This window comes from Thunnus albacares, chromosome 4, assembly GCF_914725855.1.
Source record: "Thunnus albacares chromosome 4, fThuAlb1.1, whole genome shotgun sequence".
Taxonomy (NCBI): domain Eukaryota; kingdom Metazoa; phylum Chordata; class Actinopteri; order Scombriformes; family Scombridae; genus Thunnus; species Thunnus albacares.
The window spans coordinates 27,273,505-27,288,689 of NC_058109.1; positions in this window are offsets into that span (position 1 = coordinate 27,273,505).

Below are 15,185 nucleotides of genomic sequence, written 5' to 3' on the forward strand. Positions count from 1 at the left end.
TACATACCAAGGACCAAGAATGGAAACATGACCTACCTAATGGAGTTACGTACATCTAAAATAACAGGCCTTTGTCACAGCAGATATTTTGAGTTGTCATAGCAGGAAGAGCACAGCTGAAACTAATACTGATACTGATGATGGCTTTGCTCCATTCAAGAGTCCCAATAAACCAGACCAGTAAGTGAGCATGCACAATCCCTAGACCCTGATAGGAACAAACCTAAATGGAATGCAGCCATTAATTAATCATCATTGATTACACCTGTGCATTTCCTGCTACTGCACATTAGCCTAAACATAAACCTCATTATATTAGCCGAACTTTGTTTCTTGGTAAACTGTTTCAAGATAATTAAATGACAACAACGTGGGCTAATATACATTTTATGTCTTGGGAAGTCATAACTGCATTAATCATATATTCAACATATTTCTATTTTACCACCATTTAAAAGTGAATTCAGCTGTTTGGTGATTGCAAGATTCCAGCTAAATAACAGCTCTGGTAACTTATAACTGAGATAGAACCTGACACAAACTTTTAAGCTAGCTAGAAACGCTTACTACAGCAGTGTAGGTGGAAGCTGTCCAGTACCGGAGGCTACTGGAGGTTTACCTGTCATTGGTTGTTTCTATCATTGAAACCCTTTCTCTTGTAAAAGTTAAGATATTGTTTTAAAATGATTGTATAACAAGCTCACCTTTCTAACACTTGTCTGGATATGTGCTAGTAACAGGCATTCCTTTGTTATGCCATTATACAGTTTTTTTGGGCTTGGCATCTTCTAACATGACATTTCATGCTTCTTGGCTAATTTTACTGGATAGGTAACTCTGTCAGGTTCATTTCTGCCATGCTATGAAAGACAGTGGGAAAGCTTTCCACTCCACAAATTTTAAACTTAGACATCAATATGAACATGCATTGTAAGCCAATAGAAAAGTCCTGTAACTATATTAAACTTGGCTTACTGGACAATTACGTGATAGTCAAAAACACCGTAACTACACAAACAAGTAGAGTTGCTAGCTAGGCAACAGTAAAGTTACAAACTAGCTAGCTATGTAGACCTGGTACAAAACTGACATATTAACTGTTACATACTTATTTGATACAGGATGAAGAAAATACTAACTCACCGGTGGGGAGGCAGTCTTTTTGCCATTGTATTGCTCCTACTAATGTAGCGTTAAAAAGAGGGGAAGATGAAAAGATGGTGCAGGATTTTTTCTTGCATATTAGTGGCCAGTTTTTTATTACCACATCAGCACTATCCCAACTACATTGACAGGTACAGTTTTTCAGTCCTGTAATTTAGTCTACATTACTTGAATAATGTACTTATCACCAATTACTAGACTAATTACTGAGATGGACCTACAAGGCCAAATCTATTGTGTAACACCAAAATGGTATGAGGCAGCAGGTGGCTAAGTGGTTAATGGCAACCGCACACTAATGGGTTTAAATCTGTTTCCAACATCTGACCAACTGCACTGGAATAGCTTGCAATAAGTGGTCATGAAAATATAAAGGAATTCATATCATTAAATTAAACACATTGAGAGCACACCACAGTGAACACACATTATCAGTATTATCTTAGCGATAAGATTGGGCCTGTTCCCAAACTTACTGTATGAAAAAATGAAGAAAACATTGCTTACTAAAGGTAGTCTTGTTCTTAATGATAACATATAGCCACAACAGATTTTATACTACACTAAGCACACTGATTACAGAGAGAGAATAACATAAAAACATCAATCTTAATACATTATCATTATAAATACCATTCATTATACATCAGACTTATTTTAGACTTTTAGGAATTGTGTTTAAATCTTTGTCAGTGATCCTTGAAAGAGATATTCCTGAAATAGTAAAACTGGGCACAAAGATTAGAAAATAACTTGGATATTTTTTGCAATGCATAAACATCACCAGCAACTCTGTCCTGAGTTGTACTCAACTGGCCTCCATGTCGTCACGCCACTCAGAGCCACATCACTGCAGGCGTTCGTGGATGTTTCCCGCCCACAAGACCTTATGTGGTGATAAATGCTAGCAGCTGGCACATGACTTTTACAGCTCATTTGCTGTGCACAATCAACACGCACCATCATTAAGGAGGCTAACTTGGATTTGCAGGTGCATACCTCAAACTAAAGACTCACATGAAATGCCTCCAGTATCTGAAAAAATAAAGAGATGATGATGTTTGTCTGCAGGATCCTTACTGAGCAGAAACAGGCCAAAAAGCTCTGTCGCCTCTGTCATTGTGGTCATTACATGTGCAGGTCTGTCGTGACACAAAGAGTCATGATCATTTTTTAGAGAGAACATTATTTCAATAATTTATAATCATGATTTCTGATATGTATGATCTAAACTTCACAAAACCAACATAATCTTCTAAACACCCATGGGCCACCCAGCCTTTTGCACCATGTAGTCACTTATTTTAAAGTGTAATGGAACTAATTAGGTATGATTTAGGGGTCACTGACATGTCAGCAATTAAGATCACTGGTTATAATGAATTACATACACTAGAGGTTCTTTGTAATCACCTTTATGAACTCCAAAGAGCTCAAATCTGCTCACCTTTGCACAGGAGCTGGTTTTCTTCCTACGCTCCTCTTGTTATTTGGAAGTTCATCCTCAGGGTAGAACCTAAAACATCAACATGGGCAGCTGCAGGTCACAAATCCCTTTAAATACAACCTTTCTCTCACAATTAGTCCCTTTTCCCAGAACTCCTCATAAAACATTTTTACAGTGTAGGGGTCACAGGTAAGTAAAAACAGTTGGCAGAAGTTGCCTTATAGGCTGTGTTTTTGTGTGCAGCGACTATAACTTTAAGTGAGCCGTTTACTTTTTAATGTGCTGTCATAGTCACTGAATAGTTGTTACAGACACCCTTCATTTCAAACTAAGAATGACTATTTCAAGTTTCTGAATGGTGAATGGGCATTTGACTCCAATGCATTAAAGAGCGACTCTTCCACCTTAAACTGCTACGTGTGCCAGCATTTCCAGTGAACTGACCTTTTCTCCATGTTTCTCAATGGAACAGTCACTACAGCTGTGGGCGTGTGCATGTGTGTGTGTTCTCAATGGTCACTGAGGTCATCAGAGTCACCCACCCTCAGTTGTGCGCAGGCAGCATCATTCAGAGCAGCTATCAGCAGTGTAAACTTCACTTCCCCTCCAGATCAGATAATAGGCCGATAGGGAGCGGAAAGCTTGAATGAAGTAGCCAAGCCTGGCCTGGGATTTCAAAGAGATGCACTTTAATTGTGGAGCTTTCAAAATCTCATTTTACTCTCGTCTCTCCCTCAGCCCCCCCACCCCAGCAGACTTTCTTGGCCCAGTGAACTTGTCTTCATTACAAGGCAATCTCCATGTGCACTGAGTTGGAAAGTGAGCAAGTATTTTATAATGCATAGACTATTTAGCCATTTGAAACCAGCGATGTACAACACACGATGAGAGGCAAACGATGGGCACTAACATATGGAGTCAAATAAGGGTCATTAATATGTTGAGCTTGTGAAATGGTTTGGAATGTGCAATAAAGTTTTGCAGCTGTAGAAATATTTTGTGCATATGTGAAAAAGTTTTATGCAGACAGATATAATTTGCACATGTGTTAAAAAGTTTTGTAGCTGAAGAAATATTTTGTGTATATGTAATTAAAATTTGTGCAGGAGTATTTTCGTCAATGAGGTTTCACAACGTCTGAGAGACAGACACACAAATTCCCTACCTGTGTATGCGACACTGAAGTTACAGAGAACTGGATACAGCATTGGTGGCGGGGCCCCATTCATTCCTATGAAAGTTTAGGAGTGTTGAGGAAAGTTGTTCAGTGGCGCATGAAGCCAAAAAACCCACTTCCCGCTGTAAAGAAATTACCCAAAACATACTGCGTACGCTCTCTGGGCCCAGTGCCCATATAGTGTGCTCACTAGAGACTTCCGCTAACTTCCAGTTTAGCCCTCCAGCTAACTTGAATGAGGATAAAACAATTCAATCGTGCAGCTCTTCTAGACTTTCCAAATGTTATTGGACCTAATGGATCAAATTCTGATTTTCATTAATTTCGCGGGGTTGCAACGCTCAAAAAAATGTATCCACCATTTTACAGCCGTTGTAATCCAACAGTTTGACCACTATGTCAAATTGGCTTCAGAGCTCAGAGCACTTCCTGGGGGCTTGGCTACAAGCTACGGGGTTTAAGGGTACAAGTTTTGACCCTGTTTTTATATCTGAATCTAATTGGTTAAATTTAGAGTCAATCTGTCCAATGAGAGGGCAGATGGTTCCGCTGCAATCATCCTGCTGCAGGTCAGTAAACATTTAATGTGTTGTGTATTTAGCTTGCAGTTAGTTCACTGTTATTGTAAGGCAATGCGGTTGTCCAAATGCATATTTTCAAGTTCAGGAAGGCTGCTTTATGTACCCAGAATAGAACAGTAATGTACCTTTAGGATGTTAGCAAATGTCCACTAGTGTTACCAAAGTAGCAGCATCAACACTGGCAAGGAACTTTTCAAGCTGAAGGCAAACCAAGAATGAAGACAAGTACTGTAATTACACAAAGTTAGACATGAATGCTAGCCCACTTCTTTGTATTTACAATTTTGTGGATTTAGGACAGTCTAGCTCCTGTAGGACTACAGGAGCTTCATTGTAAATTTGAAGATATTATCAGGTCAGAGCTCCTGCATTGACCGTGAAACTCACGCAATTGACACTTTTCACATGCTCTCACGCCACATGTCTATTTTTTTACACAGTGAAAAGCAAATTCACAACTGATACTGTTGCGGTGCAAAAAGAGGACACTGACAGAGCACGGACAGATAAGTCAGAGCAGTGCAGTGCAGCGCAACAGCAGCAGGGGAAAGCGAGAAATAAACACAAATCTACTATACTGTAATGTATTCCCATGCATGCTGCCCAGAGTAATCTCAGTCAGCATTTTGACTTGTTTACTAAGCTAAAGTTAGCATTAGCTATTAGCTTAGGTGAGGTTGATAGTAACAGTAAGGCAGTAAATTAGCAGGAAGTTGATTATATTTTCTGTGCTGTGCTGCGATACTTCTGTGCTACAACCACTGACTAGAGACAATTCCAATGCTGCTGCATACGGAGGCACACATATTTCAGGAGGTGGTGTTGCACAGAGGATCAGGAATGACACCCAGGTAATAGCTGACCTGCCAGACACAGCGGAGGATACAGACAGTATTTGCATGGCAGTGTGGAACAGTGAGGTCCAGGTCACACACTTGTCATCTCAAATGGCTGTTTTTGGAGAATCTGATATCCAGAGTGTCACTTTTTCAATTGAACAATTTATTTTTTATGTAATATTTCTTGTGATATTGTTTATTTTACAATAAAGTGACTACAGTATTTTTTTCTGAACAAATACATGTTTGTAACACCATTGTACCATTAACTATTTTTACCAGACCCTCACCTTCATTTGGAGTAATACATGGACACATCAATTAATAGTCAGCTAATCATGATATGCAGTCTTTAAAATGTTAAACAAAAATGAATTAGCCTATGACTTTTTAGAGTTGTAAGAATTTATTTTGCTGAAGAATAAATAAGTACAGAAGGTTAGATTACAAGTCACAAATATAAATGAACAGCTATATAGATGGCAATTTAATATGGCAGATATGTAGTTTGATGTGGTGACTGTGGATACTTCACAGGTGGTCTTCATCTGATACAGGGGCTAGCCTCTATCTCTATTGCATCTGGAAAAAATACAATTAAAAATCTCAAAGGATCCACATATTGAATCTTTACATGCCAAGAGAAAAAAAAGAAAAGTTACTGTTTGGGAACATTAATAATACACAGATGTGGGCTGTATTGTTTTGAAATACTTTTCTGTTTTCAGAAATCAGCACTGATGCTCATGCCAAGTAGATTAACTGGATGAACAATATTCATATTTTGTATGTATGACTTAGGTGTAACAACCACCTCTTGCAAAGCAGTGGTGTCAGTGATATATTTTCATGCAATGTCATGCCTCCTGCTGATGGCTTTGAGGTAGTCGACAGCAGACTGCAAACTAAGCTGATGTGGATCATCTGGTCTTCTGGATCAAAGTTGTTGCATCCTCGGCCCTGATAACACTCATTTTATTACCATGGCCCTCTGAACTTTTGGGATGGAGCTGTAATCTTGGCGTCCTTCGGCATCTGAAATATGAGAATGACAACTCATGTCTACTAGCAAATGGGTGTTATTATCAGGTCACACAAAGCTGCAGATACAGTTTGTCCGTTAATATAGTGCCGCTTCTCACGGATGTATTTAGCAACTGCACACAAAGTGAATTACTTTATTTATTGGCACAATGGAAGACTGGATATTACTCTTATTAGAAAGATCTTAGAAATAAAGCATTATAGTCACACAATAACGTCAACTGCTGATCCATCTGGGGATACAATAGCTTAGTCAGGGAAAATTTTCTCAGAAGCATGTTTAATGGTTAGCCTAGCAATACTTACATGATTAAATCAAACATGCTAAAGCAGAGCAACAGTATGTAATACAGCCGAGCGATTGGTTTGCCTTACAATAACAGTGAACTAACTGCAAACTAAATACACAACACATCCTCAAATGCAATTAAATCCACCTGGTCCATCTTAAAATTCAGGATCTGTAGGGGGATCAACACAACGGCACCATCTACCCTCTGATTGGACAGATTAACTCTACATTTGACATACATTAGTTTATAACTTCAGTGCATACACAGGTAGGAAATGTGTCTATCTCTCAGACTTTGTGAAACCTCACTGTTGAAAATACTCCTTCATAAATTTTAATTACACATACACAAAATATTTCTACAGCTACAAAAACCTTGTACACATGTGCAAATCATATCTGTGTGCACAAAACTTCTTCACACACGCACAAAATATTTCTACAGCTGCAAAACCTCATTACACATTCACAAACCATTTCACAAGCTTATATTACTCATATAATTCACATAAACATATTAATGACCCTTATTTTATTTCGTACTAACAGATGAGAATTAAATGCTTTGAAGTGGAAAATAAAAGTCACCCGTAATTGAAACAAGAAGTTGTATTTTAATCACAGACAACAGACAACAGGGCATATATTCCCTGGTGGCAGTATTATACACACACACAAAAAAAACCAATAGGTAAACTGTAATCAAATTATGTCATAGTGTTTTGCTAAGCCTTACATAATATAATTTTACAGTTTTATGGAAAAGCAACCCAAATTGTATATCATCAAAATAACTTTCTCAGTTTCCTTCTAGCTGCACAGCTGAGCTGTTTGCATTTTAATATCCTGCCTGGTTCAAGATTATTTTGCAACATAATTCTCAGTCAGTTCTGTTAGGCTGTTAGGAAGTTCTCCTATCTGCTGCAAGACAATTTAGCTAGTGTGTGTGTGTGTGTGTGTGTGTGTGTGTGTGTGTGTGTGTGCATAATACTTGTCATTGTAACAACTGAGTCCTGAAGCAAATGTTTCCCTTGGAGACAAAGTATGATTTCTGTGGCTGCAGACATCTTTCAGCATGGGACCCATTGGACTTCCCGCAGTAATTGGGTAAACATCCAGAGACACAGAGACACATGGCTCCTCTAGACCTGCAGGCATACACACACAACCGCACACAAACACATACAGATGGGCACACATGTTCAAACATCAAGCTATGTCACATGCCCTGACTCTTTTAATTGGCAAAGCAGACAGCAGGCGCTGAGAGCTTTACCAGTGAGGGAGGTGATTCTAAATGGGCTTTTAGGATGGTGCTGGGCAAGTTTACGTTGGTTGAGAGCTGAGTGAAAACAACGCTCAACATCTGAAGTGCAATTAGGGCTTTGGAGGAGCTTTCACAGACCACAAGATAGGGGCCTGGACTCTGCCCAAGCAGTACAGCAGCTGTCAGCAGGTCCCTCCAAAATCGGAATGTTTCCAGATCCTCTGGCTCTCTGTGGAAAGGCAACAATAGACTTAATGCCAGAGACCAAATTAATCAGACTCCAGATTGAAGAGAGAATGAAGAAGTCATCAAAGATGTAGTGTGGCACAGCCAAGATAGCAGTGTGACCAGATGTATGCCACACATTAACTCCGTGGCTCTCAGAGTTCCAAAAATCCTTCAGTGCTTCCAGGAACTACTTTGTTTACAGTAGAAGAAGGCTCAGTGAGTCATTCCCCCTTCACCAAAGCCTTGTAGAAGGACATGTATGTCTTCATAACATGATTATGTTGAGTGAAAGGCAGGGCCTGGTGGGGTTAGAGGGTGTCACTGACACTGTCGGGGGCAGAGCTAGCTGTGGCATAACAGTGTATAGCTAAGCTCTCCCACGCTGCCTCAGTGATAAAGATATTGTGTAGTAGTGATCTTGTTACTGAGAGTCCTGATGTCAACAGTTTGCAGTCTTACCCAGTCCCCATGTTCCCCCTTCAGCTCACTTGGTATCCAACACTTAGCAAAAGTACAGCATGATGACCTAATCACTCTCAGCTGCAGGAGGGAGTGAAAAAAAAAAAGATATCGTGACACCCCTTAACCACCTGACTTTCTGTATGGACACAGCACAGCTGGAGTGACGAACTGAGAGCAGAACAAAAGAGGGGAATGAGGGGATGTATAGGGAGGAGTAAGATTATCAGTTTTCCGTCATTGAAAACACACATTTATTTAAAATTCCTGATTGAATACGACAGGCATGATCCTCGGGTCTTCTTTCCCCATCTGTTTCATGCAGCACTAAGCTAACATGTTTAAAAAGAGTAAGGACAGTATAGGCTTACTCACATATCAGAACCCACATGTTAATCCAAAGCACATGTGCTTTTTCACCACGTGTTGGTTTTCGTGGGAGAATATATGAAATTTCCCATGCATGTGGAGGTGATATTGTCTCTTTGCACATTAATTAACATCCTCAAATGTGAAAGGAGGTGGCAATATTAATATTTTTCGCAATGTGATCTTATTGTTAAAAAACACATGAGCTTAAAACTGTATGCACTGCACCACAATTTTAGTAGCAGAGTTGATATCTTTACATCTTCAACCCACACGTGACTGCACTGTAAGATCTGTTTCTCCTGCTTCATCTGCCCCTTTGTCATATTGGATATAGTTTAGTGTTCTGGGTCAAGGACTCTATTTTTTGGCTGTCAGGGCTTGTAGAATAGGCTGACCCGGGTCCTGCTGGTAGGGCCACTGTGTAAATGGGTCATCTGGGACCAAGAGGAGCCAGCAAGCTCACTATAGCTGACAGGCGCACAGCAGTGTGCACCAGGACCCCAGCTGGATGTGAGGGGGAAATCTTTACCATAGGGAAGGCCTGCAATAATACAAAGATGGTTTAAATCACAATCACATTCCCTGTATAGTTTAATAAGACTTGACTATCTTCTGCTCCAGACAGAAATCTCTTATCATCAGGTGGTCTGTGATATAATTGAGATACATACTGTCCTTAAACTAATATTGAGGTTACTCATGCTGTTCAACTCCAACAATTTAAATATTACATCATATAGTATTGTATAGTATTGAATTGTTTCCATCACCGGTCAGAGAAGCCAAACAGACGGTCTGTGTCACTAGTTAGAGTTCATTATCTGTTTTAATATGATCTTTCAGATGCCATTAAGGATTATCACTTAATTAAGAAATTATTTCTCACCAAATCTGTTTTTATGAATCAATAATCGTATTATAGTTTTAACACAGCAGGGTGAATAGCACCAAGTAATGACTGTGATGGCTTTGGAGCAGCATACAGTATGTGCTGTAGAGAGTCCAAAATATGTTTACACGCACGAGAATCAGTCTCAGGGTTGTATTATACTGCTCAGAAGTGAATTCAAATTTAAGAATGACTTAGAGTCTTTGAAGTCATCCCCTATTCTAATCACAAACCAGAGTTTAAAATGAGGAGTTACACAGCTAAAAGACAGTTAAAGCCACTATGTGTACATTTTTAAAGTAGTTATTTCATTGTTCAAATTATTTTGATGAAAAATGAGAGAATCTCAGTGAAAATTGTTGCATTCTATGAGTTGCTTCCAGTTCAAAAACCTAGGAACAGATGGGCTGTTTCTCATGATATGAATAAACCACAGGAACCTTGCTCTAAAGCTATACAATACAATACGGTGTATACTATACTATAATCATGAAACCCAACAAAATGCAGAACGCATTTGGTGTATACAACAATCCAGCAACGCAGCCTTTCAAATGTCAACTTTTGTTTACACATAAAGGGAAATAAGAAGTGAGCAATTTGATGATAGCTTTGTCTGGCCTCATCTTATTGACTCCATAGGCAGATGCTCATGTGAGTCACCTCTATAATTATTTCAGGCTTTCCTGATGGCTTTCCAGATAGTAATGCACAGCATATTCTTTGTGCAACCAGTATATCCATGCTTGATTAGCCTTGTAGCTGCACAAACAAAAAAAAATCTTAAAATTAAATTACACCAGCCATAGTAACTGATGTTCAAAGATAACTACTGCAATGCCTGCATTCATGTTAATTATGTCACTACTCACTTTTGGGCATTTAAACTGGTCACTAGCTGCAAAACTGTCAAGTAGCAAACTGTGTCATCTTATTCTATGGGTTTACTTCTAATATGAAACAATGTATATTGCACCTACAGATGTATGACTTGTATGGTTTCCGAGGACTTAAGCTGCTGTATGAAAGTCTATATTTTGTTTGTGTTATAGTGGTTATAGTTCAAAATAAACTAAAGGTGTCAACATACTCAGCTGCTTGCAATTTTTAAAAGTGATTTATTAGAAATAATATAATATTAGAAAAGCCTGCTTAGGCTTTCAGATGCTTTTTTAAACTCTATTTTGCAACTTATTTTCAAAGACATAAGATGCAGCAGGCATGTCATTTTGGTATATTGTCAGTAAAAACTGTTAAAACTAAAGTGTTACATTTGAAGATTAGTGACATGACTAATTTCTCACTGTATGGTAAATGTTAAGAGTAGCTGGGGTTCAACCAAGGGAACTTTGCATAACAGCATAAATATAGTTAATGGACAGATCACCCCCGGCCAAATGATGGGTTGATGCGATTCTTGGTGACCTGGATCTATAGCTTTTTATGCTGCATTTATGTGCTTGTTGGAAAGTCCAACACTGAAAACATATAATTAGTAGCTAAATTCACTTACTATTATCTACCTCTATGTTATACCAAGGTTCTTCTTGTTTGTATCCTCTTCATGCAGTTTTAATTGATGATTTCTGCTGAAAATACTGTTGTGATAAGAGGAATGTGTACTGGACTTTGGCCATTGAAACCATACTGCAGCTCTTCTTCTGTGTACATTTCTGTTTAGGAATGGATGGTTTCAGAGGTACAGGAAATATCCCATGTCAGATGGCTAGGATTCCTTTAGATTACATCCCCAGGAAATAGTTATTCCTCAGTCAGATACAAAAGTGAGGGCACAAGTCTATGAAGGAAATTGGGTAAGGTAGACAGGATTGCTCGGTCAAAAGCTTGTAGGAGAGAAATATAAGAAGTTATTGATAATCTAAAATAACAGTCATATGTACAGATTGCAGACTAACACTGTGAAGCCTTTGCATTTAACATTTTTACAATGCTCTTTCCTGTCAACAGACATGTTATTACACTAGAATTAAAAATAATGTCCATGTAAATGCTATCACAGAAACATCTGGGTAATTTTTGATATTCCACAATGATCTGTGTAGCTCAGCTGCCCATGCAATTTAAGAAAAATGTCCAGGCTCTGTAGACAATAGTTTCATGCTTACCACACAAGCCTGCATATACACGAGGTAAACCAAAGCGATCAACTTTGCTCACACTTGCTCTACTCCGCTCTTGCTGTCATGTTTTTCACATTTACTCCCACTTGGGTCACCCTGAGGGTCAGTTTCAATCTAGTCTGAGCGTTGGCGTCCCATGGCTGAAGTCACATCATCACACATTAGCTTGGACTTCTCACCTCATTTGATTTACCCGTGGACTAATTCTTTGTCACACCTCGGGTCAAATGTTATGATGGTAATTTAACCTGAGTCACAGTATTGTCATAGAATATCTTTTGTTTTTGTAGTTGAAGCTGAGTGAGAGGGGTCGATGATCTTCTAAGAGTATAATCAAATCCAGACATTCTGAAATAGTGTGATTTACCTTTTGACTCTTACGGTTATATCATAGGTTTATCACATATGATATAACTGTGATAAGAACAGCTGGCCTCTGCTTTTGAGCAAGAAATAAATAAAACATCCTTGTCTAACGTCAAACAAAAACGTGAGGTTTAAAAAAGTAGAAATATACATAATAAAAGCCTGACAATCAAGCAGCTGGTGTTTTGGAGGCATGGAGGAGTGACAGTTTCATACATAACAAGCCAAACTAGTAGGAAAATTCTTCACATCCCTTTCTTGTGGCACCTCATTGTTAATCATATCCTCTCAGGTCTGGGCTGGAAAATAGTTGTACAAGAATGTTTTAATATTACAGGAATGCAAACTTTGACACAAAACACAATGCTAAAAGTGAGAAGCACCATGTGATTCTACCAAGTTCAGAGAGGCAGAAAGCTGCATTGTTATTGCCTGTGTGGGAGGAGAAGGGCTCTGTTTTTGACATTTAGAGTAACCATTTTCAAACCTCATCTTAAAATGTCACTATGGTATGATGAGCAAAGTTTAGACCAGGCTATAAAGACAAACTACAATCAGCTAATGGTGGTCAAACATAGGCTGACCTCTAATCAGTGTGGAATAACAAATTAGGTCTCTGCACAGCTGGGCTTTCACAATGTCTAGCTCAGAGAGAGAAACAACCAGACTGGGCTGTTGGCAATACATGAGCGGTGAATTTGTAACATGGATTTCATGAGGGGCGTTGCTGACATGAACTAATTTACACTATATTTAATGTGAAAACCCCTTAAAACTAAGGTATTTCAGACCAGAGACTTCCATAAAGCCATAAGTTGGAAGAAGGGAGCTGTTAACAGAAGCCATCTTTTAACAAGATAAAATAAATTTGGGAAGTGAAAGATTATTACCCTGCTGTCCTTCAAAAGCCTTTATCAAAATGCTCTTCCACTTGTCCTACTGAGGCTGCTCAGCAGAAACACTGAGTTGCTAATTGACCTAAGCTAACTGTCCATTGTAGCACTTCAAATATACAGTTTACAATGATAACGGTGGCAGATACAAGTACAGCACAGGTAAAACTGGTAAAATTATTTGTTGTTACGTCTAGGAGATTTCATTACCACTAAGCTAAAGCAGCTACTAATGGGCCACAGCAACAGTTGCTCCACTTGTCTCCTACAGCATCACTCATACTCACTGCATTGTTGACGCCTAGACTGCTCTGGTCCTTATCTTGTTGCCAACCTTGCACTGAGGTCAGTGTTGGTTTCAGTTCATTTACATTAAAGCTGCTATAACAGATTTTTTGACCACTTGGGGGCAGCGGAAACAAGTTGTGAACACAACATTGACATATCATCACCTTCTAAGTTGATATGATAATAATCAGATAATAATCTAGACGTTATGAAGCAATATTATCATTCATTTGAAGTTCATAGTGTCTGGCCACCTGGCAAAAGTCCAATATTTACTCTGTTTTAGCTCTGTTTTTTGGAGGGGAATATCTCTTCAGCTGCTAAATGCTCCACTATGTTCACCAGCTAGCTGCTAACTGTCTATTTGCACAGGTTTTTAGCATTTTTTTTGCTAAAAACAGCTGCCTGCTATGACTGAAAACAACTCTATGAGAGCAGTGAGAGTAAACAATGTGGTGAAACTTGCTATAAAGCTCCATAAAGTGGAGGGGAGCTGCAGAGTCGGGTGATAATTGTCTGCAGGTTTATCACTATGAACAACGCCTCTCTTATAGAAAAATATTATTATAGCCACTTAGGGGATGAAAGTTATCATTCATTTTCCATCTCGGTCTCATCAAAACTGCAGCATTCAACTCTGCTCTCATCTTCCTCTACTGTCTCTCTGCGTCTCCTGGCGTATGCCCTCTGACCAGCTCTTATTAGGTAGCCTACTCTAGACAGAAGTTGACGAAAGCAGATTCTCATTTTTAGTTGTTAGCTTATATTTAGCTGTCAATTTTGTCAGTTGAACTGACAACTGTGGCAGATTTTTATCAGCTAATGCTTGATAATTAATGCTTACTTTGTGAGTGGGTTGAATCTGTTTCCAGCAGACCTAATGTTTCCAGCTGATGAGTTTTAAAACAGAACTCATGGAAATAAAAGAGTAGGGTTGTATCGCAGAACTAACCCTACAGTTAGTCCTAGTTGTACAGTATTATAAATAAAAATATCTAACATTTGTATGCTTACAATAGAAAAACATATATAATTACAAACATAATGCAATTCTGATTGATGAGTTCGGCTAGGGTTGCTGTAGCACTAACCAAATCCAATGAAGAGCACTACGGAGTGCTAACATTAGCCTAAACTTTGATATAGTTTCATCCAGGACTGGCTTCCGCACAGTGGTTATTCCAGTTCTGAACTGTTAACATAATTTATAATCCCACAAAATAATATAGTTAGATAGTGAAATGCTAACTCTTTGTCTTGAGAGTAATGTATTATTGTAGGTAGTAAGCTATTGCTCTTGTGTTTTTGGTTTTGGAAAGACTAAAAGAAGATATATCCTCTATGTTTACCCAATATCTCTCTCTTACTTAGCCCCATGAACACCAACTCAGCATGTTGAGAAATTAAACATTGTTCAATTACTGGAATGATCTTTGTCAATAAGAACAAATATAATCATCATTTCCTGTTGTTCCCATTCATAATAAAAGAGCGTGACTCAATGGTGCACGAGTGTATTCCCCTCTCCTTCTCATGTAGGTTTCTGTTATTCTCTCTCCTCTGCTTGCTTGCAGTCTGTTGGACATCCTGCTGACACTATTTTAGCCCCTTTCACAAGGGTGTGCTGACCGCAGCCTGCCTTTGTAGTTTGTATACTAAATGCACAGCAGAGAGGGATCCCTTTTGGGCCCGTGGTTTCCTGAAACAAGCCATCTGCAACTGCTCCACTCTCTACATG